We start from the raw sequence: 26,434 nt of genomic DNA, 5'->3' as shown, positions 1-26,434 counted from the left end.
GTGTGTGCAAACTTCAGATAAAAGGGGCAGAACTTGTAATTACATTACCTAGGGAGGCTTAATAATGTTTGCCCAAAGTATCTTGTCTTGAAAATTCACTAGAGTAAATTCAATTTAATTTCTTATGAAATCCCTTTGCTTCATCCCTTACTGTTTTCCAGAGACTTTGTGCATATGGCTGCCTGTGGAAGGAGAAACTCTGGTTTTGGGTTCCTCTGAATCATTACATTTGGAGAGGGCTGGGAAGTCGTGGGTTTAGAGTTGCTTTGTTACATGGCCTCTCATGCTGGCAGGTCATAAGACCAACTTATATTAATCATGGAACCGTAGACTCATATTGCATCTCTTTCTCAGTGTTTTGGTTTTGGAGATACCTATTGAAATCTGTATTCCTGAGGATCAGCACTCCCCAAATGACCAAGCCTTAAATTAATCTGGTTTGGACCTGGGAAAAAAAAAAAAAGGGAGGTTATTTCCAAATATCTGTAAAAACCAAACCCCAGAAGCCCTTAAATGACGTTTGTGGAACACACTTTGGGCTCTAATAGAAGCCCTGCACTGGGATGACAAATTCCTCATCAAGATGCAAGGGGACTCACTCATTTCTGGTGAAGTGGGCAATGAGGTGCCCACCAACCATATGTACCACCAGGAACTAATTACAAGCTTAATTGTGCTAGTGCCTCTTTGTATCCCCATGTAATGTCACAGGGATCTGGTGAGCGTGTAGACGATGAAGGGCACAGGGTCAGCTGAGGACAATCGTTGCCCTCCTGGTAATTACTGGTGTAAGGGGAATGTGGGGCTGGAAGGACCTCTTGGCTCACTGTCTTCAGTTGTTCATTTTTACAAGGAATCACTCACCAGACCTCTTTTTATAGAATTTATTGAGAGCTGTCTCAATGGCAAGTGGGTTTTTGCTCCTGCTGTTCCCAAGAAGGCTGTCTCAGGCCTTGGCTCATATGATAGTGAATAGTAATTAACCAACCTAAATGTGCTGATGAGTGGTTTATATCTGCTCTCTCCAACCTCACCACAGTACTCAGGATGTGATCTCCTGGAGATGTTCTGCATTAGCAGTTAATAGGTTTTTTTCTCTCTCTCTCTCTCCTGGTGATACTTAGAGTTTTAAATGCCTTTGTATAATCATGCTGTGTCAGTGGCCCCCAGTCTCTAGTGGGGCAGCTACACCACATGGGTGGGTCTTCTCTCTTGTCATCTTCTCTGCGTTTTCGTCCTTGCCACTGATCTTTTAAATCTGGCTTTGGATTTTTGTATCTTCAAATGTCATTCCGTATCCATTGGTCTGGTTCTCAAAGCCATCTTTTCCTTCCAAATGATGCCAAAACTCTTTGTTTTGGGTTGTTTTGCCTCCTAAGCAGTGAGTTTGATGAGTGTTGGACCCCGAACATTAAGGAAGTTTTGAATGTGAGTGGTAACCGAACAGTCTGCTCAGCAAAACCTCTCCAGACTGCCTCCTTTTTTGGTAATCTCTATTGTAATCTTATTTTTTTTTTTTGTAGGCAAAGCTTTTCTTTGCTTCATAATTCTTATTGTAATGTTCTCCTCCTACGGCTTAACAAATCATTTGCCCATGTGGCACAATATCAAATGTTTTTCCAAAGTCCAGATGGTCAAGCTCTCTCACAAAGGACAAGGATTGGCTTTTGTCTGAAAAAAGGCAGTTATCTCCCAGAAAAATATATTTACCAGGCTCGCCTGGCAAAATCCATCTGCATGAAATCCAGTCTGCGTTTTACCCGTTTTCTTACTTTTTTCCCCTTTGAGCTGTTTCGCAAGCAGAGGTGCTGCTCAGACCAGTCTGAGCAACCTGTTGCTTTCTAAATCACATCCTCCCACTTCAGTCTTAAATATTCTCTCTTCTTTAATCTTATATCCTTCCCCTCTCCTGCTCCTCCTTGTTAGATTAGTTTAAAATAATCTGCAGAGAAAGAAGTCTCTGGGAAGCAAGGCAGTGCCGCTGAAGTGATTATTTCCACTACAGTAAAGTTTGAAAACTGGTTACAATTATCACTCTTAGTTTTACATTACATGCTAATGGGATTTGCCTTTGGGGGATTAAGCGAACTACTCTGTCATGCAGGTGAGCGTTTTATTTTGCTCCTTTGAACCATCCTTTGTCAGGCTGTCGAGGAGTTTGCAGAAGAAGATAAAGTATATCATCCATATCCCTCTTTCTAAAGCCCTGGCACAAGAAATGCTTCCCCTCTGCAGCAGCTTGGTTTGGAGAGATTCGTTTTGGGTTGTTTCAAGGTCATCTCAGGTGCGTCTTATTGTTTATGCACTTTCATTGCTGGAGGAGCGTAGATCCTTTTAAAATTCTTCCAGGTAATATAGCTGTGAATCAAGGGGCAGTGGGGGAAAATAAACTCGGACGTTTCAAGAAAACAGAAATAAGGAAACTCAATCTGGCCTCTCTGCAGTACAAGGAAGGTCAAGTGTTCAGTCTGGCACCATGTGGATTCTCAGGTTGAGGCCAAAGAGTCACTCTAGTCAGGAATTTTCCACTTAATTTTTCTTTCTGACAGAAAATATCAATGTAATTGACTTTTTTTGGACAGCACTGTGCTCAAACCATTTCAGTGAGCTCTTGTGACTCTTTGTGAATGGGGCCAGCGTCAGCTCCTGCGTTGCCCATGTCAAAATCCAAGGCTTCACTAAAAGGACTGTGTAGCTTTGTCCCAAAAATTAGAGGGTGGACCTGCTCCTGGAGTTAGTTGATGCTTCTTTATACAAAGTGGAGTACTCCATCAGTGCCATAAGAGGGCTGGTCCTCTGGTCCTTGGTAATGGGAAAAAGGCAGCTAATTAGGGCATTAGACAACCATGGACAAGCAGCCTTCATATCTAGTCCTACTTTGCCAGCAAAGACACCAAAAGCTGGATGAGTGTGTTTAATTTCCAAGGTGGCTGCTGGGTTTCACTGGACAGAAACGGCCCAAAATAGTACCAAAACAAGGCCAGGCCAGAGTCTTGAAGGGAAAGAAGAAGCACTAAGCCTGGTCATGAGTTTTGGGAGAAGTAACTAGTTTTGCTACAGAAAAGTGATCTAAAGGTTTCAACAGTTATGGGGAGGAAATCAGACTGATATAGCCAGTGAGTGGGATGATAAGTGTCAGCAAGAGGTTTTGTTACAGAAGGCAGTCCTGCATGGCAATACTCATATTCTTTCCATGTCTGTGTTGCACAGAATTAGGGGATTTAAATTGTGCATCACTCTAGGCTTCTCTGAGAAGATAAAGACCCTACAAACCCTAAGGGGTTGTGTTCTGCAAATGTCCATCCTCATCAGTACAAACCATCCTTTCTATAATTCCTGTCTGAGTCAGGATTACCTTAAATACCCCTGAGCCCCTTTACCCCTTTTCAGCTGGTGTAAGAGAAAGTCAGGACCAGAAATTGGTTTTCTGTTCACTCTGTGGGGACACTGTAGCTTTAGGAGATGATTGGAATGAAACAAATCCCTGATGAATTAATTGAAAGGGTCAATGTCTGTAGTTAATCGGTTAAAATTGCCCATAGTTATCCAGCTGTGTCTTTCATGTCAGCTAGAAGACATCTGTGAGGCAGGAGCCATCTAATATGTAGACTGGGTTTGTTTGGTGGTGGTTTTTTCCCCTCTCCTGTGTCAAGTGTTTTTTTAGTGGACACGTAGACAAGTATGTTTTTGACATTTATCTGAGTTTATCCAAGATCTAGTTTTGCCTCTGTTCCTCCTTGCTGTTTTTTTTCTTTTCTCAGTTTGGAGGTGGTTGGAGTAACTTGACTTAATGACATATTTTCAGCAGTGATTTCGGTGGTGACAGTTATTAACAGTTTCGCGATAAGAAACAGGTGTTTCAGCATGGTCCATCAGGCAAAAGAAGAACAATGCCTCCCCAATGTCATTGTTCATGATGTATTCAATGACTGCTAGCTTTTTTAATGAAGATTTTATTCAACCTCATAAGGTAGCATTGCTATTTAGTATGCAGGCTTTGGGCAAGCTAGTGGAGTGGAAAACCTTTTAATTTCTTTTTAATGCAAACATGGATCTTGCAAGACCTTGTCAAGCAATTGGAGTGGGCATAGACTCTTTCTTACATCTCTCAGCATCACTTATTGGTCCACTGCAAGAAAAATCCTGGATAATTCTCATGGGAGTTGTAGTGCAAGGGACAGGTCCAAGCCTGAATCGATTGGGGCAATTCTTCTGGCTACTAGTCTTTTGCAATGAGAAGTCACACCTGGCATGGCTTAGGCAGGAAACCTCATTAGTATAATAATGGTATTGAAACAGTTCCTGGGCTCAGTTGCCACTTCCTATGCTTTCCCATGGATGGGTGGGTAAAGAGCGATGTTTTTGATCTGTCAAACATTCTGGATAGTTTTTTCAAACACCATGTGAACACGGATCATTCCCCTCAGTATGTGAGTGGTTTTGTTGGTCGTTTTGTTTGGCCAAGATCTGTACTGTCTATTTTTGCTAACCCCCTGCTCCTCCTTTGCTGCCATCCACACTGCCATATACGCTTCTCTGTTCTGCGTCTGATCTCGCAGTGAATAATGTGAAAGACCTTGGGCTCAGCGTAGACACTGTGCAGAGCTCAGCTGCACCCAGAAAAGGCAAAGAGGCAAAACTTCACCTCTATCTTTGCATCACCCATGCTGTAAGATTCACTGGAAGGCAGCTGCTGTAGCTCTTAACAGTTGGATGATTTTCTGCATCTTCCTAGGGGGAAACTCCATAGAAGATAGAAAGAAGCAGAGTCCTTGGTGCTTGGACTGCTGCCTGAGGGATGTGGCAATGGGTATCTTCTCTTCTTCCGTGTTCTCTGAAGATGCTGTAGGTCCAAATTTGATTGTAATGTAGGGCTATGCCTGCCTGGCCTTGCTGGAGTGGCTCTGTGAACCTTGAAAACAGGACTGGGACACTTGCAAACTCTCACACCTTCATTTTGTACCACCAACAGTCACGCAACCTGTTTTCTTCCAGTTGATATTGGATATCACAAAAGGTTGGATCGGGGCAAGGTTCAACAAAGGTTCTTGATTGGTTCCTTCAGTCTTCAGGGAAGTAATGCTGCCTCCTGCCTCAGTCCTACTGCTTGGGCTCCCTAGTGAACAAGGAGAAAAAAAGATTAATTGGTGATAAATAATGCATTTTGTTCCCACCTAAAGGTTGTTTGATCTCCATAGTCTTCATTCCTCTGGTGACAGAGAGCTCAGTGTTAATAGCTATTTGTCACCCATCGCAGTGCTTAAACAGCCTGAGCAGAGCTATACTCAGCTCATACATCCATGCCGCAGGCAGGGCTTCCCATTATTACTTTCCTTAGAAAAATCTAAAGAAAAAATTCTCCTCTCCTGTGGTGACTTTTCACAGCAATTTCTTGAAGTAAAACGATTAATGAACGTTAAACATCCTTTTTCTGGGAAAGCAGCAATCAGGAGAGATGATACAGTATCCCTCTAAAATCTCCCTGTACATATATACACGCACACAGAGCCCCTTCAAGGCTGAGTAGAATTGGAAGTGATAGTTACCAGTATAATATTTAAATGAATGTTAATTACCATAAACCGTTTGGATTTTAATGTCTCCTTCCGTACAGTATGTAAATCAGGGCTGGAATGGGTTTGTGAGCGTGCATTGGGCCTCTGCTGTTGGGGATAAACGGGCTGATTCTTAGTGCTGGGATTTAGCTTCGTGGTTTCCATTAATGTTAATGGAAGCAATGGGGCCCAGTGCTGAATCACAGAATCACAGAATCACCAGGTTGGAAAGGACCCATTGGATCATCGAGTCCAACCATTCCTAACACTCCCTAAACCATGTCCCTCAGCACTTCATCCACCCGTTCCTTAAACACCTCCAGGGAAGGTGACTCGACCCCCTCCCTGGGCAGCTGTTCCAGTGCCCGATGACTCTTTCTGTGAAGAATTTTTTTCTGATATCCAACCTGACCCTCCCCTGGCGGAGCTTCAGGCCATTCCCTCTTGTCCTGTCCCCTGTCACTTGGGAGAAGAGCCCAGCTCCCTCCTCTCCACAACCTCCTTTCAGGTAGTTGTAGAGAGCAATAAGGTCTCCCCTCAGCCTCCTCTTCTCCAGGCTGAACACCCCCAGCTCTCTCAGCTGCTCCTCGTAAGACTTGTTCTCCAGCCCCTCACCAGCTTCGTTGCTCTTCTCTGGACACTGCAGGACAGGTTTCCCCTCTCACCTTGAAAGACAGCCGTGCCCAAGGATAGTTTGTACTTGCTTTTCCACCCCAGCTTCCTATCTGGAGCTGGGCTGATTGGGATTTTGGTGTCCAAACCATGGGCGATGTAATTCTGTGGTACACGGCTTGCTGGCCAGTGCTGTGCTTGCACCGACACCCTTCATCTTCATTTTCCCTCCACTCAGCCTGGCCTGCAGCCCCGAGCAGAGGGCAAGAGGCTTCTAATGAAGCAACTGGACATCAACAGATCTTCAGGCACCTTGTGATAACTTTCCAGCCCCAGCCTTGTCTTTCCTCTTTGGTCCCCTCTCCCTCCATGGGGACCTACTTTGCCTTGCAAAGCCGTCTCATTATAAATGCATCAGCCTCTGCTGGTCTCACATGCGCAGCCTTCATTTAGCCTTCCGAGCTCGATTACATCTGAGGATGTCTTGGGGTAATTAAGTAATATTAGAACATTTTCTTTTCTATTTTTTTCCCCTTCCCTAATGCAGCTTTCGGAGCACGAGCCTCAGTTCTCATCCGCTGGAGCCCACTTCTCCGAGCCTCTGAATTCTCCCTAATGTAGCTTGCCATGAATGAAGGCTAATTACATTTCTGAAAGATGTCATTAGTGTCATATTCATGCTGGGTTTTAGAGAGCTAGCATGCAGCAGGGAATGCTCCCTTAGGTGCCTTTCAACTTCACCATCCACAGTGCCACCAGCAAGGAGCAGGGTTCAAACTGGCCCAGCTTTCTGGGCAGTAAAGGGGAGCTCAGCCGGCAAAGCAGGGATGCTTTGGGCTTTGTTGTGAGCAATCTCTAGCCTTGGATGTTTTGCATCCTTCATCTCCGGAGCTCATCATGGTTTACAAATATTAACTAATTAAGCCTCTCAGAGCTCCTGTGAGATAAGTAATTGCTACTCTAATGATTGGCATTATACCCGCTCTCTTCTCTATGCATTGGACAGTGCTCTTCATGATAAAGAAATAAGGAGGCAAATCTTAAGCATATGAAAATGCTAAGTGATAATTTTGGCCATCTAACCTACTGGCTGGAAATCTGGAGCTACCACAGCAGGTACCTGTGCATTGCTTTTGAAGCCTATGGTCTACAGGTCTACATTCCTCCCTCTGATGTCGGTGTAAACCCAGATGAGCTTTATTGACTGCAGTGGAGGCTCCTCAGAGGCTTCCCCAGGGGGAAGAGAAACCAGAATTTGTCTAGTTGGGTCACTCATTGTTTTTATCATGGATGGGATGTTGGTTCCCAAGGAAACAAAGAGAGAATAGTGGTCATGCTTTTTTTTTTTTTTTTCTCTCTCTCACTAGGTGATTACAAGGACGACATTCTTTTTACACTACCACTGCTCTCCTCTTCAATGCGGTGTGAGGTGGCCACCAGGCTCCCACAGATATTACTTTCAGGAGATATTAGTTACTTATAAAAAGAAGTCACATTAGGGTAAAATTACCATGAAAATACTTGGTTTTGTAGCTCTTTGTTGCGTTTTGTTGTCCTGTAGAGATGCATTAGCTCTGTTAGTGGGGCTGGAGTTTTCTGGCTCTGGAAGATGTCACCCATCTCAAGTGGTTCCTACCCCTGTGGGGACCCTGATGTCCTCCTCTACATGCCTGACTTTTTGGGGCACTGGTATAAACAGAGTAGGGGTGGGGGCACTGCTGCTGTGGCCCAGGCTCACTGCAGATCAGAGGGGGATAGAAAGGGATGCTGCAGCCCAGCACTGTGTGCAGACAGCATGTGATGTACCTGGCACAGTATCTTCTCATCTTCCTCTTCGATGAGCACTTGCTTTCATTCTCCAATATGACCCTAATATTGGATATGTCCAAGACTCTGCATGGAAGGGTACATTGCAGCCCAGGATATCCCACAATCTTTTTTAGTTTTGTTTCATTTATTTGTTTTCCCCTTGCAAGTAGACTTTTTTGGCCAAAACAAAAAGCAGGAATCAGAAAGAAGAAAAGCATCTTTGTGTAAAGATGGATCGCAAAGCTTTCATAAAGACATATGTTGGGGAAAAGAGAAAACACTTAAATATCTGTATCACTGTCTGATTTGCAGTCATTGGTGGGCAGCTGGCTTTGGAGGCATTACACCCAAGGCAAATGATGCAGTTGTCTTCATCCTTGGGCATCTCTACTACAACCTCCTGGCTTTTAGGAAATCCTGGATATGAGAGGCTTCTAAGTGTTAAGGTAGAGGTAAGCTGGCTCATCTCCTGTTTTCATCTGTCCATTTGGAGGGAACTCTCTCCTCTCTGCACCCGCTGTGTGTGTTTTGCAGCCTTGGGTAAAGGATCCTTCTTGTCCATCCTCTGCAAACAGGAGCACAGTGCTACAAGTAGTCTGGTGATCCCAAGCAGAGCTATATCTGTCTCACTGCTTTGCAGAGACTAATGGTCAGACTGACTTTTCTGTTTCGCGCACTGGTATGGAATTAAATGGATTTTGGAAAAGAGGCTGCACCAGCAAAGCTAAGCTGCCCTGGGAAATGTTATACGGAGAAGCTAACTTTCTGAGGTGTGGGAATCCCAGGCTTTCCCACAGACTCTACCCTTTCAGTCCTTGCCAACCTGTGAGCTCGCTCCCGTGTGGAAAGGGAGATCGGCGTTAATTGAGAGGCTGTGTTTAGTTATGGGGGCGATGGTAGGATTTGGATTGTGAGATGGCTACAAGCGTTAGCAGCTGTGTGCAGGGATGGACTCAGAAGAGGTACCTGGAGGTGTGGATCCAGCATGTGCCCTGAAAAGCAGGGCAGGCTGGAGGAAAACCCAGCAGGGACATTGCTCCTGGCAAAAAGGAGGATTGAGTTACAAACACAGAAACTTGGGCAGGGAGAAACCTGGGCTGGACCAGTCTGGTAGGTAGGAAAGTCCTAAAACAGTTCATTTCTGTACGCTGACATAAACCCAGGAACTCGTGTTTGCTCTGGCCCTGACCGGACCCATCTGTGATGAGCTGCCAGGGTTTGTACATAGACCCAAACTGACTTTAAAACCTCTATTTTCTGCTTATTGATAGCTGTGTAATTCAAAAGCCTCCCTACTGAAGGCAGAGTCCTAGCAGTGCCGAGTAGCAAAGGGGCAGGAGGCAGAAGGACCCTGTAGCTGGTCCAGCTGCTTCTGGCAAAATGGCATCTATCTAAAGGAGTGCTGAGACTTTACTATGAACACCACATATTTTTTTGACATACGAATGAGAACCAAATTTCTGAAAGGCTCTGTAGCCTGTAATCAGCTGCATGTGTTCCCACGAGTGTCCCATCTGTCCCAGGTCAGGAAACCACAGCCTCGGGTGACTGCAGGGGCCCTGGGGGGCTGGCAAGGGTCCCCAGATGAGAACAAGCACCTCATCTCTCCATGGTTGTCTATGGTTGAGGCAGGAACAGTTGAAGATAAACAAAAAACTTTTCTGAGCATATTTAGACCACTTGAGGTTGCCCATACTCTAATGACACATCTGCAGGTTACAGAACCTAGTAATTAGAGTTAATAAGTCCAAAATGTATAATTACCCTATAAGCACTTTGAGCTAGAAGGCAGAAATAAGCACAGTCATTACATACTTGCTAGGCGATCTATCGCTTTCCACATTTTGCATGAAAAATCCAGGAGTGGCAGAAATTATAGCTGCTCTTCTCGCTAGCCTTCATCCTCATCAGTGCTGGATGAAGGGAGGGAGCCAAATCACTCCCCTGCACCCATCGCCCAGCCAAAACAGCTCCAAATCCCATTTCCTTTTCTTAAGAGAGATGATTCCTGATCAGATTTTCAGATCTGGAGTGGGAGGCTCTTGAGTGGAGGTTGCGTTTGTTTTTTCTTCCCACTACTTTGCTTTCCTTCTTAATTAAGGCAGCTCTTTTGTCAGTCCCTGAATTTCTTTCCACCCTCCAGGTTTCCCAAAGAGGCTTCTTAACATTTTCTGCCTCTAATCAATACACAATTTATATGCGATAACTTCGTCCAGAGAATAAGGAAGCAGCTATCAGGGTTTCTCCTGTAATTTTAGTGTGGTGCAGACGTCGACTGAAGGTCAATGCAAGCTTGACTATGACTGATTTTTACTGTCTTTGGGCAACCCATCAGCAAAATGCAAGCTTTGTAAAACCTCAGCTCAACGCGGGCTGTAACGGATAGCACTATGCAACCTGCCAAGCACACCGTGAAGCTGGTTTCCTCAGCAATGCTGCACACGGCAAAGCTTCATCTCATGCTCGTGCAACTCTTTTTGGTGGAATGAGAGGACCCCACACCTCCGTGAGACATGATAGATATCCTGACAGATACTATTTTCCCCGATTATATGGGTAAGTGAGTGCTTTGATAGCAGGTGAAGCTGGTGCCTGCTCAGTGAGCGAGGAGAAGAGCTCCATTAGGTGCCCCTGGGGACAACAAGACAATTCTGCAGAGAAGACCTTGCACTAGAGGAGCAGGCACTTCATTTAACCTGCCTCCCAGCCAGGCTTGTGCTCATCTGTCTTCTGTCACTTGAGATCCTGCCATTATCTCTTCAGCATCCCTCTAGCTGTGGCTATACCTGTATGGCTCCCGCTGGGGAGGGGACAAAAGAACAGAGACCAGGAGAAGTAGGTGAAGATATTAGCAAGGACCAGAATTGTTCATCCTCAGAAATGAAACCTTGGGAGATGGATGTCATCCTCTGTGCTCATGTGTACCCTGACCCTCCCATGGACAGTGCTTGGTAAATGTGGATATATCCAAAGGGAATGACCAAGGGTACTCTGCACCTTTTCCAGGTGTCTCACAATGTCTTGCAGTGGTGAGATCAGCTGAGGATGCCCCTGGTGATGTGCTTAACAAGCAGGGAGGTGCAGACACATGGTCATTTGGTGTCTTATTAATCACGTTTAATGTGTATGTTGCTTTAGTGTTGATAATTTTAAAATTCCTTGTTGGAAAGGTTACCTGTATAATTATAGGTATAAATCTAAAGGACGTTCTTGCCAAAACAAATGGAGCGTCTCGTGCTCAGGCCAGAGATGACCCCAAAGAAGTCATAAAAAGGGTTTGTAATGGACCAGGAAATCTGCACCCAGTGCAGGGCTGAGAAGAACCATCTAGCTTCAGAAATAAATGAGGGTAGTTGGGAATAGTTCCTGCCGTTGTATTGACTTGTACAAAAGTAGGAGCTATTGATCTTCAGGCTTCAGGTGTTAAGCAATGCACCAGTAGGTAGAAGTGAGGAACAAGTTTGTTCACAGCCATGTGTGTCAACAGGGAGGAGTATGGGCAACCTCACCACTTTCTGGCACCGACCAGCCCTGCCACCTGCTGCTACTGGTTTTTGGTCATTGATGGCAAAATTGGGAAAGGCTCCAAGTCTGCCTCGTCTGCTGCTGACACCGCTCACATTGCAGTTGGATGTGGTATTGGCAGTGTTTCTCAACAGCATCTTGAGCACCATTGGGTGCAAATTTGGGAAGGTGTTGCAGAATGTATGAGCATGGCCTTAATGGTCCCAGCTGATGGGGGTGGATCAGGCTTGGATGGTGAGGAGTCATGAGGTGACTCCTCTTGAAGGGTTTCGGGTATGGGTGCGTCACCTGAGGAGAACTTATTTAAGAAGCAGATTTTCTGGAAGCAGTGATAAACATCCTTGGCTAGCAGCAGAAATCTTCAGTCTTTTTATTCACTGGCTGAAAAATGCATGTTATTTGGTTCTGTTAGTACAGAAAATGGGCTTAAACCTATCTGGTGTTTTTTTCTTGACTTTTGAAATGCACAGGCTCTGTGAAAAGTCTATTAGAGCATCAGTAAGTTCACATGTGCCCTTTGAAACCTGGCTGTTGGGAACTGCATTTCCCCTGCTGCAACACCTTGTAAACCCAACCTAATGTCCTTTGTCTTCAAATTTTAGCCTTCCTGATCAGAGCAGATCTTGGATGGAGATATTCACCCCACTTTACAATCTTTGTCTCCTGAAGGCCACATTTGTCCACTTCCTCAACTTTCTGGAGAGAATGCTAGATGAGTATCTGGAACAAGAGATGCTGATTTGAATATTTAGTCTGTGGCTGTGCTCAGCACTCAAACGGATTAGTCATGGTTCACACTGTCATAATAAATTAAGGTGCAAGGACAATAGTATATTAGAAGTAAAATATTTTGTCTTAGAAGTAAGAAGAAATATAAAGACTTCAGTGTTTTGGATTGCTAATTGCAGGATGTGTTAATTGGAAAGCAGACAATACAGGTTCTTATATAAAACTCCCTTGCTCAGAGCTTACATTATGAATAGCGGGAAGAGTATATGGGACATCATCTTGATGAAACCAAGACAAACAACTAAAAACACTTAAAACACTTGTCTGAAACCATCCTCGTGTCTCTGTGGTATCCGAGTTAATCACAGCCCTCTCTAAAAGTGCTGCCTGGGTTTTGTCTTTTACACTTATGTTAGTTGCTTCCAACTCTCTCATCAACCTCATCTATAAATTCAGACTGTCCTTAAATAAGACTGGTGCCACACAAAACCACTTCTCCCATCCCCATGCACTGTCTAACGATTATTCCCTTATCCCTTTATATAACTGAATCAAGCCTGACACTTAAAGCACTCCCTTAGGGAAGTTATTGAATTTAACAGGGCTGAAACCAACAGGGTTCTAGAAAAATGCTCTAAAAACCCATGCAAGATAATGGAAAACAATATCCTTTCTATAAGTTTCTGAACCACTCTATAAAATTCTATGGCAAGACTGAAATTCTGTACAATATTTTTTTTGCCCATAAAGGCTGATTATGAGTAAGTTGGCCCCAGTGCTTTTATTGCTGAGCCCCAAAAACTCAGTGGATGCTGCTATCCTGCTTTCTCTTTCCTAGGCAAAAGGACATTTTGGTTCTCTTCCTTAGCAATTGGTTTTCATTTCGATCCCAGGTGAATCCTTGTCTAATCCAGATCTGTAGTACAAAGTTCTGCTGCGACTTGCTCCTTGACCCTGTGAGTTCCATACCTTCCCATGGCTGCTTGGCCACCTTTCCCATCCTCCCCCTCCCTCTTTTTTTTTGGACTTCTAAAGGAAGGTAAGCTTGTTCTCTCCAGTTTGGCTCAGGGGAGAGATAACGGATGGGAGAGGAGAGGCAAAGGCAATATGAGGCACTCTGAAACAGAACCTGGGCAATGATAACAGTTCTCCAAGCTTTTCCAATTCTTCTCCAGACTTCCCAAATCAGGAAAAAAACCCCCAGATATCTTAGGCACTCAGCTCTCAGGAAAAGGTATTTTTCACTGGACAAGGATTACAGAGTGTCCAAAGCTTTGACGCTACAAGGGATTTTATATTACCTTGCCTGATAATTCTCCCAGGAGCCTGTGCAAATATTCTCGTGAATGAAAGCTACCAAGCTACTTTGCTGGTATTTGCAATTCCTTTTATTCACGCCAACTTTTTCTTGCTGAGATTGCTCACTCAAAGGGCGAATAAATATTCAAAGTGCTCACGCTTGAAATGCTCCTGCCAATGTTATGAAATGTTCTTTTTATTATTTTTCTCTGTGCATTCAAACAATTTCAATTGATGAACCCTATAAGAAACACCTACGTGTAAGGGGAAGGTGACTCAATAAGGGAGAAGAGAGAAGATCACACGATGGTTTAATAATGTTATGTTATCACTGCTCACCAAAGTTAGAAAAAAACCCAACTGGCAGTGACGAGGGGACATTGGGATATTAATTGAGAAGGTGAAATGAGTTCATTTAGCACTCCTTGTGCAGACAGTAAATGTTTCATCCCGTTGACTTGTTTGTATGCGTGTTTTGTTTTGTGCTCTTTAACAAGAGGAGCGGGGGGTGGGGTGGGGTGGGAAGGATGCAACCAAAATACTCCCTGTAAATAATTCAACTTGCTCTGTTCTCTTCTTTAGAGCGCTGGGTACGGTGGCTACATTTGAAGATGTGGTTCAGGCTATGCCCCTTCTCTCCAAGGCGTAGCTTAAACTTGGCTTTCAGCTCAGCATGATGTGATCAGAGATGACATTGCATCGTTCTTTGGACAGGGTAAGTAAAAAAGAGCTGAAAAGGGATTGTGAAATTCATGGCTTGGCACAGCTGAAGGACCTCAACGGGAGGGATGGGGCATTCTCAACAGAGGGAGGCAGATGTGGCTCTATGCATCAGCAGTACTAATGCATCTCCAGTTTAGTCCTAAGCTTTCTCTCCTGGTACCTTGAACTGGGAAGCGCAGATCTGGCTAAAGAGACCCAGGGAGTTGCCCCAAAATCACTGCATCAGACTGCATCCTTTTCTGTTGCTGGACCAAAGCCTTGGGCTGCACAAAGCCTGCAGCCTAACCAGTGCCAACCAGTTCTCACTGTCTGCCCGATGCAAATGGCACCAGTCGGGTCAGCTGTCTAAAGCCATCTCGGCAGAATGAATGGCCACGGAAATATTCGCTGCGTGGAAAAAATAAGGCTTTTTTTTTTTCTTTAAGTAGCACGCAAAAAGTCAGTTCAATTTCTGGAATTGTTTTTGAAATAACTCTTGAAATAACTTCTAAGATCCAGGGCTATAAATTGGGACAGATATGCCTTGTTTTGTCCCAACAGATTAAGGTTGCTGATCTTTGCAAGGAGATATCTTGGTCTGGGGCACCCAAAATAAAGCTCCTCTCTCTGAGGCTACACCTTCCCTTCCAGACTGGGTGACAGGATGCTGAATGTAGTTTCCTGCACCAAGGCTGGATACGTCCCAGAGCGTTTACCTAGTACCTTGGTATGTAAAGGAGGATCTAACACCTTGGCTATGGGTGGATCCTGGCTCTGGTCAGCAGAGATGCTCTGAACCCCCAGTAAATCTCCATCCTGGGCAGCACCAAGAGGGCAGCAGAAGCATCATGTATGTCTTTTGGTGTTGAAATGCAGAACAGAGCTGGACGGTGGTAAGCAGCACGCAACCTTTCTCTGGTGTCTTCTTCCTACCAGGACAAGAAGGTCCTACTCCAGACCTTCTCATTTCTGCTTGCCTTTGAACCAAGTGAGTTCTCTGCTCTTGGCTCTATAAAAGTAACTGATTATGGCAGGTGGTGGGAGGAATAGGGAAAATGGTAGCCTGGTAAGTGCTGAAGAGACCATCTGAGTAACTTGGGGTGATCTTCCCAGTGTGACCAGTCAGGCCAGGTCTGGCAGGACCATGCCATTTCCTCATTACTGTGCCTAGAGACAACTCAGATGACCAACCTCAACTATCAGTATTTTGTGTTTCCAAGGCAACCCTGGCTTTAACAGCCTTCATAATGACATCATTTGGTTGAAATGAGCATGCATGATCTTTTGATTACCACTGGAAGTATAAATTAGGTTATTCTCCCCACCCACAGCCACTTGAAAAATAAATGCATTGGAGGGTGGTGGGGGGAACCCTCAGAAGAGGGTAAATGGAAAAATCAATTTTTACATTAATGGAGTCCTCGTTCAGCATTTCTTCTCTTTATAGATTTAGATAACAGTGATATCTTAGTTTCACAGAGCAAAGAAATTAATTACTTACTAATGGTGCAATTCAGAAATTAATTTATGTTATCCATTTAAATGTGTCATTATTAATCAATTTAAAGGAAGGGACTTGTAAGCCAGCACCATCTGAACTGATTTATGTTGCTGGAGGACTCCTCCTGCCCCCTCCTTGCTGGCAAATGCACCCTTCTTGCTACCTGCAAGTTGTTGCACCCTCGAAGTGCTCTGGCATCTGTGAGGAAGGAACAAAAAGGTGGATTCCTTGGGTCTTGAATCACTGGTCTGCCTCTAGTGCATTTCACATGGCATGGACCAGTGTCAGAGTGCTGCAGAAATCTAAGGCTCTTTTCATATTTAAGTTACTCAAATTCCTGGTCTGAGGTTCAGTGGTTTGGTGTTTTTTTTTAATTTAAAAATGTGATGTACGGAGTATGTGGTCACCTGAGGCAACTGCCTTGCAGAGATGTTTTGCCCCTGGCTTCCCAGCGAGTCTTGGCCAAGTCGTTAGGGCTTAGCACACCGTGGGCTCTCTAACAGAGTTGGGATAGGGCTTTAGGGCAGAGTTGGGCTTTAGGATGGTCATAATTAATTTGTCATAGATCTGATTATCTTGTTCTTACTGCTGCATTTAGAGGGGAAGATGTAACATATTGCACGGGGTTCTTCTTCTGAGTAAGGGTTGTACCATAGTATCATAGTTTAGTAAGGGTTGGAAGAGACCTTAAAGCCCATCCAGTTCCACCCCCCCTGCCATGGGCAGGGACACCTCCCACTGGCTCAGGCTGCCCAAGGCTCATCCAACCTGGCCTGGAACACCTCCAGGGATGGGGCAGCCACAGCTTCCCTGGGCAACCTGGGACAGGGCCTCACCACCCTCATGGTGAGGAAATTCATCCTAATGTCCAGTGTGAAAAGGGGAACCCCACACCATGCAATAAATCATGAATAAATGAAAATGCGCCGCTCAAATTCTCCTTGAAGCACCCAGGATTTCCATATGTATCCACTTTCTGTACCTGGCTGCTCCGGCTTTTCCCTGGCAGCAGGAGCCTGATCTAATGCTTCACACTGTTTGCCTTATTAATGCCCCCCCAAAATATTGGATCTGCCACGCATTCCTCTGTGTGCTCCTTGGAGCAAACGGCAACACTGACAACTTCAGAAGACGATCTGATAAAGGATCCTGTATTCAAATCTTTTTTTTGGCTGCTAGTATAAGGGTGTGATAGCCATTCCTTTCCCGTAATGATATATTGTCATGTTAATTTTGATGATATCCCACAGTAAAATAGAGGGATGTGAAAGCCTGCAATTTGAGAGCCTACTGTGGTACTTATCTGTCTGTATCTATATTTATGTACAGGTTATTTCTTTCTTCTCCCCCCCTTTTAAAGTAATGCTTGCATTTAACATCTGCTGTAGCGATAATGCTTCTTTATTAGGTCTGGAAAAGTTTAGACATGTGCCGATGATAAACCAAAGCCTTTATCTAGCTAAAAGGGTTTCAGGTTAGTTTCATGTTCTTCCTCAATGTTTTGCTTTTCAAACCAATTACTGCCCTGCTGCCCACATCAGGCAAATTTCAGCCTGAAAGTTCTCTTCGTTGAGCTAAAATACTTTCTCTGTGAAACTCTGAGCAGCGAGGGCTAGAGGCAAGTAAGCAGCAGGCTGCAGAATTAATCATGAAATCATTTAGCGCCTGCAAATAAATACTTGTATCTCAAGTCTTTATGTTTATTTTCCTCTGCTCCCACTTTGTTTTGGATAAATCTTGGGCTTCAGAGCAGAAAGCTCCGAAGAAGCTGCTGGGATTTAACAATTCAGTTTGACTTTGTGCTGGAGCAGATAATGGACAGTCTTCACACTCCTTTTTGGTGGCTCTCATTCGGAGTCACTAACTTCTGACATCACAGAGGTAACCCAGAGGTGGAAGGTGATGACAATATTCCTCTTAATACCCTTTCTACAAGGCTTATGTGCCTATGCATGATAACAGGATTTCAGCTCATCCTGGCTTGTGCCTTTTTGGAGCCAGAGAGAGCCAGCAGATACCACGCCTTCTAGCCCATCCCTTGAACCTCCTGCACCCATGAGTAAGGAGTAGTTTTTTGTGATTTCCACTATGCAACAATCCATTTCTCCCATTGCCCATAAGTCATGACATAACCTTGGCAGTGGGTTTGCTGACTGGGCTCTGGAGGGTTTGATGTAGGAGTCAAGCCTTTATTCATTGCCAAGGAAAAGAAAAAAAAAAGAAGTGTAAAATATGTTAGTATGTATAAAGCATTCAAAAGCCTTTTGCTTTCTCTGATGTAGACGTTGAGAAGGAAAGATAAACCCAAGTTAAAAACCTCAACTTTCAGATGCTTACTGCTGATTATCTCCACCCAGTTTTCAGAATCCTGGTCCCTTTTTAGAATGAGAGGAGAGCAGTCTAGGGCATTGGCACCCAGATTTTTATTCATTTCCCCCCTCTTTCCTTCCTTCTTTGCCCAATAGCTGCAGAATATGCTGTCTGTGTCTTTTTCTGGTTGCCTAGGCTTGCATGAAGGCATGCTCTGATATATTTTTTCGTATCCTAACAGCAGCCCCATAAAATTTAGGTCCTGGTCCTTGATTGCTCTCACCTCTACACCCTATTGAATCACTTCCGAATTGCCTTTGCTCCTGAGCTGTGAATGAATGGCTCGTAACAGTCCTTCTGGGACGATGTGTGCTGGTCCAAGTCTGTCTGGTCCCCAGACTGGTATGGCATGTGATTATTAACTCCAGAAGACACCGCACTCATGAGTTACGTTACCTTGCTGCTATGCGGTTTGTGGAGAGTTGGATTGGGTACCTCTCCTGGCATGGGAACATTGGCACTTCATAACCTGAAAAGCTCAGATTCTTAGGATTTTGCAGATTCCCTTATAAAATGACCCTGAAAGGGGGCCTCGTAGTTGAACTGGGGACAGAGCAGGATGTTTGCTTGGCCTTGCTTCTCTTCAGCTCTGTTGTTTTCCTTTGCCCAATCTAGAGAATCTTACCCCAATTTTTCTTACGTTTGTGGTGTGTGCCACCAGCAACTCCTGATCTAGGGAAGGTAGCAGTGTAATTTGGCAGTTGAATCCTTCCCTCCTCTAGAAAAGATCCAGAGACTTCTTGGACCCTCTGTGTCTGGCAGGGATCCCCTCTTCCAAAATACACCCTTTGCTACCACCCGCAACGGGATCCCTGCATATCCCTGGTTTTGGCAGCCCACCCCTTGCATTGGATGCAGGAGTCATTGCTGGTGTCAATGTCACACAAAGAAGTCAATCACAATGTAATGCTTGTCCAAAGAGAAAGGTATTCCCAAAATTGTGATAGCACCAGGAAAATGCATTGCAGTAAGCAATCCTGCCACTGTTCACAGGCTGCGGCCAGAGCGGCTCTTCCCATGTGCACATCCATGCTGCAGGATGAATGGGACTACAAGCAAAGGCATAAGGTAATGAAAAGCTGTCCTCTCCAGCCACCTTGCGGGCCCCTGGTGTTTGCTGTCATCAAGGCTTGAAGTTTTAATGCATGATGGGATTTGGTGTTTGAGCCATTCTGAATGATGAGCTGCCTCTGGGATGAGCCGCATGCTCTTCATTCTGCAGCCCAAGGGGTGGAAGTGGTGATTCAGTTATTGCCATGGCCTTAGTGGGCATGGCCACCGCATCAATGCTGTGTTGCACCCATGAAGGAAGGTGTCACATGTGTTTCTGCACCATCATCAGTTACCTGGAGAAGATATGGTATGGGTAAGGGCTACCCAGCGAACACAGTACTGGTGCTATTTCAGCTGCCTTAGCTGCACATTCGAGAGGCAGGGAAGATGAGGTGAGAGAGAGGTGAGAGGGGAAGCAGAAAATAAACCTGCAGCAAGATCTGCATAGCAAGTACCATGCCGGCAAGTAGAGCCTGGGTCAGCAAGAGCGGGTGGCTGCACCTCTTGACTCGACAACTTTTCTGCTGATGACTGCAGAAATGGTAGTAGGTTTTATGGTCCTTGTTACCCATCTTTCTTTGCTATTCTGTTAAATCAAGTACTGCTGCAGGGATATAATCTTGTCCAGCCAGGAGGCTTCGGAAATGTTGCTCATCTCCTTCTGCAATGGGTGTCATCATTGCTGCAACGGAGAAATCTTGATAGAGTTTCGTCTCTCTAATCCCATGCTGTGTCTCTGGTGACAGCTGCAGTGGTGCAGAGCAGAGCCCTGTAGCAGGAGAGCTAAGGGCAATTTTCTCCCTAGCTGAAGTTAATCCCTAAAGATGGTAACTGAAAATAAGGTCTTTTCATGACTTCCTAGCCATTTTTTTCTCTTCTAGTCTGAACAGCACAGTCCACAGCGTCTTCATACCTATTGCCACAAACTGGTTTTCCCCACTGCCTAGATGCAATATTTAACCTAATAGGCATTATCCAATGTGAATACCTGGGGGCATGCATTGAAAATAAGAAGAAAGACCCATAATTCAGGCTATTAAAATTCAGGAACAAGATCCCCAGTAAGACGATAAAGTGTCTCAGCCAGAAAATGGGCTGACGGATGGAAAAAGAAAAGTCCCTCGTAAATACCCCTCAGGACAGAGCTGTCCAGTCATTCTGTTGTGATGAAGTCCTCTTGCTCATCTTCAGGACGGGTGAGCGTAAGAGGCAACTCATGGCAGTGAATGAGGCCCTACAGTAAGAAATCTTATGGGGAGCAGGAGACATGTGGAGGAGGCTGGAGATAATGTCCTGGAAGCACATCGTTTTTTCCCCTTCTATAACTTAGACAGCTCAGGTCCTTGCTGGCTCTTCTGTTCAGGTGCTGCGGTGGGATTCGCCATGATCTGCTGCTGCTTCCAGGATGCTCTTTCAGCAGAGCTCTGGGCAATCAGCCTGGCCAATCAAACCATCTTCACTCACTGCTGCTAATTGCCCTGAGAAGATGGTTTTCACCAAGGTGGCTGCTTCTAAGGGCAAGGTCCCACTGCAGTGGCACGGCAGCACATGGACTTCATCTGCAAAGAGACAGTAGGCACCTCTAACATTATTTTGGCCCACATCACTAATTATCTCACATGAAAGGAGAGTTCAGTCAGTGTAACCAGCAGAAGCACAGAAGGTGGCTCAGCACGAAATAAATGATAAGTTGGTATGGCAGCTGCCAAGACCGTCAGCCGAATTTGCAGGTTCACAGGTCTGTGAATGCAACTCATCTTCCTGTGTGTGGACAGGAAGGGGAAAGGGGAGACGATGGCTGAAGGAGGAAGAAACTTGGAAGATGGTTCAGCTGGAACCTGTCCCCTTCAAGTGACAGTGATTAATGTTGCATAGTTTGCCACTAAGCAGGCTGAACATGTGGTAGGTGTCTACCAACGCTTCCTCTGAAGGCACTTATCTCATAAAAATGAGTTCTCCAGTGTATTTGACAAATCTTGATTGATTTTCATCCTGCCTACCTTTCTGGGTCCCTGCCTCTCACAAAATCACCGTGTACGTGAGAGCTTTCTTCAAGACAAAATCGCCTCTGGAGCAGTATTAGAATCAGGAAACAGAAGAGCTGGTGCCAGCTCTTTTTGATGTGAATCTTTCTGCCTGGCACACACCCCGCTCTACCACCAGTGCTGAAGACCTCTGCATATCTTCAGCACTCTCTTGCTCTACTTGGCAGCCAGTTAAGCTACATCCTTGCAAGAGTTTTAGCATAAACTCACTGCAATAAAGCTATTCAGCCCTCCGGGACACTGGAGAGACTTGTAAAGGGACGGAGGGACGTAACTGTGCCTGCAGGAACAGCGTAAAATGCCCATGAATGACGAAAAATACGTTTTCAGTAAGCACAAACTCTGTATGTTCAAGCAAACGAGAATGGGAAGAGAAATGTCAGAGAGATAGGATCACCTTCCACAGGCAAGATGTGAATGTGCAGTTAGGGAGACTTTTTCCCCGCTGTCTCAAAAGAGATTAGGGTATGGGGTGACCATCAGCAGCCCCTAGCAAGGAGAAAAATGCTTGTATTGATAGCAGATGCTATATTTCATATATAAACCTTACAATTTATGCATGAGAAAGAGTCCTGCGATGAAGCAATAACAGAGATTATCAACACGTAGAGGTAATATAAAGAAAAGCTTCTCTCCAGTACATCTATCTCTTTTCATCTCACCCAAAGCTCATCTACCTCCGAGGAATTATGTAGTACCAGTGAACAGAGTGCTTCTTTTCAAAGATTGGGACTTTCAAATCAGTTGTATATCCTCAAAGTTACAAGATAGGTGCAGGAAAATACAGAATTTGCTAAACATTCTTCACCTGATAAGCAATTTAGTAGTAGAGTACCTTCTCTGGGAACACACAGCAAAGGAAGCACCTTAAGAAATTGAAAGGTACACCTGGATCCACTTAAATGAAAGGATTTTGTTACGGAGGCCTGATTGAGCTGCCATAGTTAGCCCACCTGTGAACTGTCTCATAGCTGCAAGAACTTATAAAAGCAGGAATGAAGCACTGGTGAAGTTTTCTGCTTTATTCTGGAAGCCAGAGTTAGAAGAAACTTAAAAACTTGAGATGTCAGATAAGAACTGTTTGGAGATTGTGAATGTAGAACAAGATTTGAGTGAATTAGTTTCTCAGAGGGCTGCTACTCTGTTAAGAAAATCTTCTATTTTAACTTGAGATGCACAGGCAAGTAAAGAGACTGAGATAGAGGTAATGTTTTTGGAGTCCTCTAGGACCAGGGGAAGGCTCTCTTTTGTCACAAACAAATGCTTTTGGGGATGAGCTTGGATCTAGGGTGCTGTGTTGCAGGAGGCAGATGAAACAGTGTTTATTACTGTATTTCTGGAAGAGATGAAATGTAATGCGGAGTAGGAGATGCTTACCCAAAGACTCAAAGTGACACAACTCTAGTAAAACTTATTTAAAAAAGACTTTGTGGTGCAATCAGGGCTTCTTCTGGACTATGGGGAGGACTTCAGGATGCTTGGCTCTCCCACACCTATGCTGCAACAACTTAAATTAGATCAGCTCATTCCTCAGAGGCCACTGACTGTCTTACAAGCTGATATTTGGTTGTAAAGCAATGCATGTGAATAGAACCCCAATTTTTTTGAACTGCTCAAACTATCAGGGAACAAGTAATCCGGGACTGGTTCTTCTGCCTGGAGGATTCTTTTGGTAGGAACTGCCTCCCTGGGGAGCAGAGCATGGTTGCATGGGTCTCGGGTGCTTCTGTGTTCTCCATCAGACAATGGCCTTGGTTTGGTTTCAACTCCAATGTTCAAGTTTAGACCAACTGTTTGGCTGTAGTTGGTTTTTAGCCAATACTAGTATGCTGCTAGTGTTGGCTCAGTCTCCTGGTCTATCCTTTTCCCTTATATCTGCCTTTCATTACAGGACTGCATGTAAAAATGCTAGATATGCTGAAAAAATGCAACTTGGATCAGCCTTCTAGGCAAACGGCTTGAAGGACAGGAGTGATTACCTGTTCCTTTCCTCCTCCTTTCCTTTCCTCCTCCTTTCCTTTCCTCCTCCTTTCCTTTCCTCCTCCTTTCCTTTCCTCCTCCGCTCTTTCCTCCTCCGCTCTTTCCTCCTCCGCTCTTTCCTCCTCCGCTCTTTCCTCCTCCGCTCTTTCCTCCTCCGCTCTTTCCTCCTCCTCTCTTTCCTCCTCCGCTCTTTCCTCCTCCGCTCTTTCCTCCTCCGCTCTTTCCTCCTCCGCTCTTTCCTCCTCCGCTCTTTCCTCCTCCGCTCTTTCCTCCTCCGCTCTTTCCTCCTCCTCTCTTTCCTCCTCCTCTCTTTCCTCCTCCTCTCTTTCCTCCTCCTCTCTTTCCTCCTCCTCTCTTTCCTCCTCCTCTCTTTCCTCCTCCTCTCTTTCCTCCTCCTCTCTTTCCTCCTCCTCTCTTTCCTCCTCCTCTCTTTCCTCCTCCTCTCTTTCCTCCTCCTCTCTTTCCTCCTCCTCTCTTTCCTCCTCCTCTCTTTCCTCCTCCTCTCTTTCCTCCTCCTCTCTTTCCTCCTCCTCTCTTTCCTCCTCCTCTCTTTCCTCCTCCTCTCTTTCCTCCTCCTCTCTTTCCTCCTCCTCTCTTTCCATTAGTTGAGTTAATTTTTTTCAGAGTAATGGCACACCACCCGGCTGACTGTCTCGCCCATCATACCGTGTATCGTGGTGTTCTGCTTTCCTCTTAAATTGGAAGCCTGCCTGATAAATTCATGGTGACTTCTGCTGGTTTAGGCCCCTGTGGATAGTCTGTTCTTGCCTCCAGATCCAAGGCCTTCCTTTCAATGTGTGTGGGTGCATCCTAGTCTTCCCTGGAGCTGATTCGTGCACAGGAGTGCCCTGCCTGGATGGCTAAGCTGCTCAAATTCCCACCTAGGGAATGGCAATCAGCAAGCTGAGAATATATGGTCACTACTGGAATAGGAATTTTGGGCACCTGAATATGGATGCTAAGCAAGTAGCTGGATTTTCCTTGTTTAGATCTGATAGCTATTACAGTGTTTGAGAAATCTGGGAGTCTTTCCCTCTCTGGGATTTAAGGCAGACTCCTGTATCATTTCCAGTCACAAGTGGGGTTCCCCAGGGCTCAGTACTGGGTACAGCCCTGTTCAATGTCTTTATCAATGACCTGGATGAAGGCATTGAGTGCACCCTCAGCAAGTATGCAGATGATGCTAAGCTGGGAGGAAGTGTGGATCTGCTGGAGGGTAGGGAGGCTCTGCAAAGGGATCTGAACAGGCTGAACCGCTGGGCCGAGACCAATGGCATGAGGTTCAACAAGGCCAAATGCCGGGTCTTGCACTTGGGGCACAACAACCCTGTGCAGTGCTACAGACTGGGGGAAGAGTGGCTGGAGAGCTGCACGGAAGAGAAAGACCTGGGGGTGCTGGTTGACAGCCGACTGAACATGAGCCAGCAGTGTGCCCAGGAGGCCAAGAAGGCCAATGGCATCTTGGCTTGGATCAGAAATGGGGTCACCAGCAGGTCCAGGGTGGTGATTCTCCCTCTGTACTCGGCACTGGTGAGACCGCACCTCGAATACTGTGTTCAGTTCTGGACCCCTCACCACAAGAAGGATGTTGAGGCTCTGGAGTGTGTCCAGAGAAGAGCAATGAAGCTGGTGAGGGGCTGGAGAACAAGTCTTACGAGGAGCGGCTGAGAGAGCTGGGGTTGTTTAGCCTGGAGAAGAGGAGGCTGAGGGGAGACCTTATTGCTCTCTACAACTGCCTGAAAGGAGGTTGTGGAGAGGAGGGAGCTGGGCTCTTCTCCCAAGTGACAGGGGACAGGACAAGGGGGAATGGCCTGAAGCTCCGTCAGGGGAGGGTCAGGTTGGATATCAGAAAAAATTCTTCACAGAAAGAGTCATCGGGCACTGGAACAGCTGCCCAGGGAGGGGGTCGAGTCGCCTTCCCTGGAGGTGTTTAAGGAACGGGTGGATGAAGTGCTTAGGGACATGGTTTAGGGAGTGTTAGGAATGGTTGGACTCGATGATCCAGTGGGTCCTTTCCAACGTGGTGATTCTGTGATTCATTGCTGCTTTTCTGACTGCTGCTTGATGTCCTTGTTAAACTAATTTCATAGGAATTCCCATCTCTGCTCCAGCCTCCTTTGCTGATAACTGAGTTGCCTGTGTTTTTGAGGCTATCACAGCCCAGCAGTGAGCAGGTCAGACTATTTGCAGCTTAAGTTGCTTTTTTTTTTTTTTTTTCTTTTTAGAAAAACCCCAACCCTCCTGTGTGGCATTGTGCTACTAAAGCAAATCCTATCTCTCGCTTTCCAGTGATAGACTAATAAATTGAGTTTTCCTGCAGGAGCAGGGATACCCTCTCAGCCATGAATATCCATGTGATCTTAGCCAGGAAAAGTGGTGCGCAAAATCAAAGATGATGAAATCTTTTCATTAAAAAAAAAACCATAAAATTGGACTGACTATTGCTATCTCTTTTCCATTCCACCTGAGAGCACTCTGTGAATTCCCCTCTGAGCAGATCTGTCAGTTTGCGGTACTTGGGGCAGCACTCGTGATAATTTATCGTCAGTTATTTTATTTCTGCTGGTTTCTAAGCTAATAACAAGTGATGAGGGCTCATCTCCTGCTCTGGGCACCTTCCCATTACTTAACTAACAATTAATAAACCAGATAATGGACTGTTTCTCCCACACAGGAATAAATACTCACTCTATTAATCTGTAGCAACGCAGCATCTCCAATCTGTTCAGAAGCTGCCACCAGTGTACAATTCAGTGGCCTGCTATAAAGAGGAATTTCTCCCTGTTTGCAATATGAAAACCATGCTCATTTTATTGGTTTCCAGGCTGGATTGGGTAAAGTTTCTCACCTACTGAGCCCACTAAGAGACCTTGCTCCAGCAGCACGGTCAGTCACAGCACCGCCCTGGGAAACCTGTGCCGATCCCATCTCTCAGGGATGCTCTGCAGGTCACCTCCAGGCCATGGGGAAGGGAAGAGGGACAGGTTTAGAGGCTGGCTCCTTGCAGTCGCTGTGCGTGAGCCCATCTGTGGGAGGCAGTGGGTCTGTTTGTTTGCAATACACTTCTTTAATTGCCAGAGCATAGGAAGAGTGCTCGTTTATTACAGTGTGTATACATCAAAGTAAATACATTAACTCCATATAAACATTTAGTTGCTGCAAAGCCTCTAATTAAGAGTTCTCACCAGCAGGCATCCAATTACTTATCTTGGCAGCCTCTCCTGTCCCCTCCTCTTCATCCACTCCCTGAGTGT

At 45.3% G+C, this 26,434-nt stretch overlaps 1 long non-coding RNA gene across 14 annotated transcripts in view; it reads left to right on the top strand.

Annotated features, from left to right (window-relative positions):
- LOC128852648 (uncharacterized) overlaps window positions 1–26,434 on the top strand; it is a 126,392-nt gene that overhangs the window by 78,604 nt on the left and 21,354 nt on the right. For 12 of the 14 annotated variants that reach the window (XR_008450602.1, XR_008450609.1, XR_008450610.1 and 9 more), the window contains one exon: window positions 14,112–14,244. This is a non-coding gene — a long non-coding RNA (uncharacterized LOC128852648). Of the gene's footprint in view, window positions 1–13,068; window positions 13,187–14,111; window positions 14,245–15,167; window positions 15,220–26,434 lie in introns of all 14 variants that reach the window. The other 2 variants (XR_008450612.1, XR_008450613.1) reach the window with 2 other exon arrangements.

The sequence above is a fragment of the Cuculus canorus genome, chromosome 7 (genome assembly GCF_017976375.1).
Source record: "Cuculus canorus isolate bCucCan1 chromosome 7, bCucCan1.pri, whole genome shotgun sequence".
Taxonomy (NCBI): Eukaryota; Metazoa; Chordata; class Aves; order Cuculiformes; family Cuculidae; genus Cuculus; species Cuculus canorus.
The sequence above is the reverse complement of the archived record's forward strand: the minus strand, read 5'-3'. Positions and strand labels throughout refer to the sequence as shown.